Source organism: Silene latifolia, chromosome X (assembly GCF_048544455.1).
Source record: "Silene latifolia isolate original U9 population chromosome X, ASM4854445v1, whole genome shotgun sequence".
Taxonomy (NCBI): Eukaryota; Viridiplantae; Streptophyta; class Magnoliopsida; order Caryophyllales; family Caryophyllaceae; genus Silene; species Silene latifolia.
Genome location: NC_133537.1, coordinates 30,817,592 through 30,824,871, shown reverse-complemented (window position 1 = coordinate 30,824,871; position 7,280 = coordinate 30,817,592). Strand labels below are relative to the sequence as shown.

The 7,280-nt window shown below is 43.2% G+C and overlaps 1 non-coding gene across 1 annotated transcript; it reads left to right on the top strand.

Moving 5' to 3' along the window:
* The first annotated feature begins 6,735 nt into the window (after positions 1 to 6,735).
* On the top strand, positions 6,736 to 6,842 carry LOC141625385 (small nucleolar RNA R71). The gene has a single exon (XR_012535169.1). It is a non-coding gene; the product is annotated as a small nucleolar RNA R71 (small nucleolar RNA).
* Positions 6,843 to 7,280: the final 438 nt, after the last annotated feature.

Below are 7,280 nucleotides of genomic sequence, written 5' to 3'. Positions count from 1 at the left end.
GAGGGGCAAGACAGGAGGATAGCCGGTGACAGGGATGCGGTCACAGATGAAAGAGTCAATCTTCCACCGCATCTGTCTGTCGACCCAATGGACGCTCCTCGCGTAAGGGAGGTCCATAAAACGCAGCTCTGGGTCAATGGGATCCTCCTGTCGAGGGAAAAGTAAAACAAGACGGTTGGCGATACGTGTCACCAAACCGCCACAGGCAATGGTGGTCAAGGCGCCCGCACTTACAGTCTGAAAGTGCGAAGCGGTCAAGTAAGCAATGTTATAGATGCGGGCTCTCCAACGCTCAACGTTCAGATAACCCGCCAAAATTGAAAGCTCAATATTGTTAACATTATTCGACTCTTTACGGCCAAAAACGGTATTACCCATCAGCCGTAGAAAATAACGAAGAGGGGGCAAGTGAACGGAAGTGCCCGTTCTCCTCGACCCGTAAATGTCACCAATGCAGGACCACATGGCCTGGTGAGTGTCAGAGGGGTCCGAGATGCGGCCCTCGGAACAAAGACCCAGAAAACTCGCAAAATCAGCTAGAGTCGAGAAATAATTAACATTAAAAAGTCGAAAAGAAATGCAGGGTTTGGTCTTATCAGCCTCAAAGGCTTCGGAATCAAAAGCGTAAGAGGAAAAGAATTCAAGGGTCATCGCATAATATGTGAACTCGGACATATCCACCAGACCTATCATACCCGTCCCATTTAGCAGGGACACGACCGACTCATAACAGCCTAGTTTCTCCAAAGTTTCTTTATGGAGAAACCGGGTGGCTGTGACCTTTACAGACGAAACAAAGAAAGAAAATTTAGCGCGCTGAATAGGTTTTTCAAAGATAACCTGCGGATAGTCAGGTAAACTATCCGTTGTGGTTTCTATCATCAGAGGTGGTCCGCGCGGGCGCTTAGCAGGCCGTTGACTCGACTGTCCCTCTTGCATTGGCGCTTTTCCCTTTGTCATTGTGATTCCTGCAAAAGAGTCAAATTAGCAACAACAACCAATTCAATTTACAAATTCCGAAACCAAAGATCAAAATCGGATGATCCGCGCAATTTAGGGTTTCGAATTTGGGGAAAAAAAAATAACCATCTTCCAATTGCTAATTAGAATCGAAAATCATAGGGAAAAGCCTAGAATAAGCAATTAAAGTACATAAAAGACTAGGAATCACATACTAAAATCGTTTTCCCCAATTCGATTTTTTCGACTCAATGGGTCGATTGCTCGAAAAATTAACATTGATCTTCAAAAAACTCGAACAAATAGCATAGAAATGAGTTTAGAAGCATACCTTGATGATTTCTTTGAAGATTAAAGCAAGAATGGCGAGAAATGAGGCGGATTTGAGATGAAAATCGCAGCAATGGAAAGGTACTTAGGGTTTCTTTTGTTTTTTTAGAAATTAGGAAAGTGAATGAATGAGAAAAGAATGATGTAAACTTCCCTTATTAACTTCCTCTCAACTCATGGGATCGGTCGATCGACCGATTCACTTGGTCGATCGACCGATCCTTGATAACGCACCTTCCGAATTTCCTTGGTGGTCGATCGACTATGTGACCCGATCGATCGACCACTACTCTATGCACAAGATAGCCTCTGTACTCCTTGCTTGATCGATCGATCAACATCCTTGTCGATCGATCGTTTGAGTGCAATTGGAATTAAATTCGTCAAAATTCATTTTGCCATCAAAACTTCCCCGTCGTTTTCTCGCAAAATTCTAGTAAACCACTTACGCACTTTGCATAAAATAAATTCTATGAAAAGTATCAAAGGCGCGTACAATTTCCCCAAACCAAGAAATTGCAAATGCATGAAAATTAAGGAAACAAAACAAGAAAAATTAAATTGCAAATTGAATGAAATAGCAAAATTGAAATCCTAAGTTACAAAATAAATACAACCTGGTTGCCTCCCGATTAAGCGCTGGTTTAAGAGGTCCCGCACGACCTTGTTACCTCACTTTTCATCATCTGATAGCGGGTCGAAGTACAAAACCTCGACCTTCCCAACATATGCATCTGATCCATGGTAGTGCTTCACATATTGGCCATTTACCTTGAACCTTTCTCCACCGAGGTCTCCAATTCAACGGATCCGAACTTTGTGACAAATTTGTGACCGTATAGGGACCGGTCCACCTGGATTTCACTTACCGGAAATAAACGGATACGAGCGTTAAAAAGAAGTACCTTGTCGCCAATATTGAACTCGCGCTTTATGATTCTCTTGTCGTGCCAGCGCTTTGATTTCTCCTTGTAGATCCTTGCATTGTCATAGGCCGCACCTAAATTCCTCTAGCTCATTCAGCTGTGTCATGCGTTTCTCACGAGAGAGGTTAGGATCCAAATTCAAATCACAAATAGCCCACCAAGACTTACGCTCTAACTCAACAGGTAAATGACATGTCTTACCATAAATCAATCGGTACGGTGACATCCCGATTGGCGTTTTAAACGCCGTTCTATAAGCCCATAAGACATCAGCTAGCTTAAGACTCCAGTCTTTCCGTGATTTAGAAACAACTTTAGCTAAGACTTCTTTCAATTCTCTGTTAGAAACCTCAACCTGACCACTAGTGTGGGGATGATACCCCAAACCTCTACGATGTTGGACACCGAATTTAGTCAATAAAGCACTAAGTTGTTTCTCTTTAAAATGCATCCCCCCATCGCTAATGACAACCCGAGGGACACCAAAACGAGGGAAAATAATCTTTTTGAACAATTTAATCACGGCTTTTGCATCGCAATGGGGAGTAGCAATAGCTTCTACCCATTTGGATACATAATCTACAGCTACGAGGATATATTTATTACCTTGACTGCTCGGAAAAGGTCCTTGATAATCGATGCCCCAGACATCGAAAATCTCGACCTCAAGAATGCCTACCTGTGGCATCTCATGTCTCTTGGAAATATTCCCCGATCTTTGACAAGCATCGCATTCAGCAACAAAACTGCGACAATCTGCATGCAAAGTTGGCCAATAGAAACCAGATTGGAGTACCTTAGCTACGGTCCTGGACGGACCGTGATGACCACCATAAGCAGAAGAGTGGCAAGCCTCTAGGATATCCTTCACCTCCCACTGAGGTACGCATCTCCGGATGAGACCGTCTGCGCATTCCTTGAAAACATAAGGATCATCCCAAAAGTATTGTCTAGCATCATAGGCAAACCGCTTCTTCTGCTGCCATGAAAGCTCGGGTGGTATCCTACCACACAAAAGTTAGCAAAATCAAAAACCAAGGGGTGGATAAGACCCTGAAGTAGTAATAGCTAACGAGGCTCTCATCGGAAAGGAATCATTAATAGGCAAAGAATCCTCCCTTTCGTCCATTCACCGGACGAGATAAGTGGTCAGCTACCACATTCTCCGCTCCTTTCTTATCTTTAATCTCCAAATCAAACTCCTGCAAAAGAAGTATCCACCTCAAAAGCCTCGGCTTCGCATCTTTCTTAATAAAGAGAGTCTTCAACGCTGCATGGTCAGTGTAAACAATAACTTTAGAACCCAACAAATAAGACCGAAATTTATCTAAAGCAAAAACAACAGCTAGAAACTCTTTCTCAGTGGTAAAATAGTTGACTTGAGCCTCATCCAGAGTTCGGCTCGCATAGTAGATGGCATTCAAGGCTTTATTCTTTCGCTGTCCCAGAAATCGCACCGATAGCATAATCGCTGGCATCACACATGATCTCAAATGGGAGGTCCCAATCAGTAGTGAATGATTGGCGCAGAAACTAGGGCCTCCTTTAACCCGTTAAAAGCGACATGGCACTCATCAATAAATTCAAAGACAGACATCCTTAAGAAGCAATTGTGTAAGTGGTTTAGCAATTTTTGAAAAATCCTTAATGAAACGCCGGTAGAAACCAAATGACCTAGGAAACTCCTCACTCCTTTAACATTCACGGGAGGAGGTAATTGCTCAATCACCCGTACCTTTGCCTTGTCAACATGTATACCTTTATCGAAATCGATGCCCTAACACAACTCCTTCATTGACCATAAACCGACACTTTTCCCGATTTAAAACAAGATTAACATCTATACAACGCTGCATGACTTTATCCAGGTTAGCTAAACAACGATCAAAGTCACGCCATAAACTGAAATCATCCATGAATACTTCCATAATATTCTCTATATAATCAGAAAAAATCCCCATCATGCACCTCTGAAAGGTAGCAGGGGCATTACACAATCCGAAAGGCATTCTACGATATGCAAAAACACCCTGTGGACAGGTAAAAGTAGTCTTACTCTGATCGTCCGGATGAATAGGGATCTGAAAGAACCCTGAATATCCGTCTAGAAAACAGAAAAATTTGTTAGAAGCAAGTCTCTCAGTCATTTGGTCAACAAAAGGGAGGGGAAAGTGGTCTTTCTTGGTGGCGGCATTCAGCTGTCTATAATCAATGCACATCCGCCACCCTGTCACTACTCGAGTCGGTATTAATTCATTTTTATCGTTTTTAACCACGGTAGTCCCTCCTTTCTTCGGGACTACCTGAATCAAGCTAACCCACTTGGAGTTGCCAACTGTATAAATAATACCTGCATCAAGTAGTTTCATGACCTCGGCCATAACAACTTCCTGCATCTTTGGGTTCAACTTGCGTTGACCCTGTCTGTAAGGCTTGTGGCCTTCTTCCAACTCTATCCTGTGCATACAGACATCAGGGCTGATGCCCTTAATGTCATCCAAAGAGTAGCCCAAAGCCTTCCTGTTTTTCTTAAGTACACACATCAAAGCAGACAGCTGGTCATCGTTAAGCTTAGAGCTAACAATAGCTGGGTATTGCTCCGTATCATCTAGAAAAACATACTTAAGATTAGGGGGAAGTGGCTTACGCTCTGGCACCTTTACCTCTACAGCATAGACGGAATCAGCTTCAATGGTGTAGCAAGTGTTCACCAAGTTATCATTGGCCAGGCTCAAAAGCATCTCATCTTCTTCTTCATTGAGCTCGTAGCTCTCCATTGAGGCAACCAAAGCATCTGGCTCCTCAGCATTCTCCACTGTATTACCTGCACACTCATCTGAATGAGTTAGATCAGCTAAGGGATCCTTGGCTAAGGATTCCCTCCAATTACAAGTAACAATCCTGTCAACAACATCAATAGAATAACACGTATCCTCATCAGCAGGTTCAGTTGCTTTGTGAGCAAGACTGAACTCAATAGTGTCATCCCCTACCTCTAAGGTGATGGTTCCGCGTTTGACATCTATCACAGCCCCAGCTGTATGTAGGAACGGTCTGCCTAAAATAATAGGTATCTGACTATCCTCTGCAATGTCCAAAACAACGAAATCTACAGGAATAAAAAACTTACCCACTCGAACGGGTACATCCTCTAGAACACCTATAGGTCTCTGAGTAGATCTATTTGCCATTTGAACGGTAATATCGGTCACCTTAAGTCTACCAATGTTTAACCTTTCGCAAACAGAATACGGCATGACACTAACGCTGGCCCCTAAGTCACAAAGGGCCTTTCCGATTACGTGGTTACCTATAGTGCAAGGAATTGAAAAACTACCCGGGTCCTTTAATTTAGGTGGCACATTAACTTGTGAAAGAACATTACATTCCTCCACAAATGCAACATTACCATCATCACGAAAATTTCTCTTACGATTCAAAATGTCTTTCATAAATTTAGCGTAAGAGGGTACCTGGGTAATTAAATCAGTGAAAGGAACCGTTACCTCGAGGTTCTGGACCATCTCCAGAAACTTACCAAACTTACGCTCCAGCTTGGTAGCTTTCAAACGCTCCGGATATGGGACTGCAACACTGGCCGTAGGATCAGTGACCTTCGGCTTTCGTAGGTTTAAAACCCCCGTCAAATCATCAATGAGTGATGGATCATGCAAACTAGTTGACGGATTTGCATCCTGCTCTGGAGATCCAGTCGATCGACTGGTATGGGTGGTCGATCGACCAAGTGAGCTGGGAGTGAACAGTTCCTGACCAGAATTAACGTCATCAGGTATTTCAGTCGATCGACTGAAGAGGTTGGTCGATCGACTGGATGTGCTAGGAGTGAATAGTTTCTGACCAGAAACTATTTTGTCTGACAATTCAGTCGATCGACAGGGAATGTTGGTCGATCGACTGGAATTACTGGCATTCAGACTCGTTGTTGCATCAGAATTCAAACGAGCTTCTTCATCATTTCCCGAGTCTTCCTTTGGCTTGTCGGGACTTTCATAGGAAAGGCCACTTCTGAGATTTATGGCATTGATCGTCTCAACCGGCCCTTCACATTTAATTGAAGAATTAGCGGCTTGCTTAGCCTCCATATTCTCCAATTGTTTAACAAAATTCCGTGAGGACTCAATCCCGGCTGCTTCCATATTCGCCACTTGAACCAAAAGGAGTTGGACCATCTCTCTTAACTTCTCGATCTCGTCTGAGTTTTGAATAGGAACTTCGACTTTCCCTTTGGAAGCTTCAGAAGTCTCGAGTTTCTCGAGACGGGTAGAAATGGAAGTTATATGTGACACAACAGCAGTCATGTCTTCACTTTGCTTGCGTGACTTACCACGTGAACTTCCAAACTCAGCTTTATGGACTGCCATCTCCTCAATGGTGTTCCAACCTTTACTTTGACCGGTATTGTTTTGGAACCTACCATTAGCAAAAATTGCATCAAAAATGACTTTGTAATCATCATATAAAGCATTGTAAAAGAGATTGCAAAGATACCATTCTTTGAAACCATGATGAGGGACAGCTCGGACCAAACGTTTGAAACGTCCCCATGCTTCACAAAAATCTTCGTCGGCTCCTTGCTGAAAACTCGTGATTTTACTCTTCAAGGCCTCAGTCTTCGAAGGCGGGAAGTACTTCTTGTAAAAAGCTAGTGCTAAAGATGCCCAATCAGTGACTCCAGCTGCTACTCTATCGAGGTAGCGATACCAATCTCGCGCCGAATCCTTCAAGGAGTATAAGAACATAAACCCCTTTACTTCATCTTGAGTTACCCCCTCCGGTATAGGTATTGAACAGCAATAGTCCGTGAAAATTTCCATATGTTTCAAGGGGTCTTCATCGGGCAGACCCGCGAACTGATTCCGCTCCACTAAATCAATATAAGAGGAACGAAACTCGAATTTACCGATAGAAGGAGTAGGTAACTGTTGCCCCTTTGGAAGGTGGTGCTCCTTTGGCTGAAAGTTATCATATATCGTAGCCATAACTTCCAAAATGAGAGTACTCAAGTCTTCCTCTCAAACAACCTGGCTTCTAACTGTGCAAAAG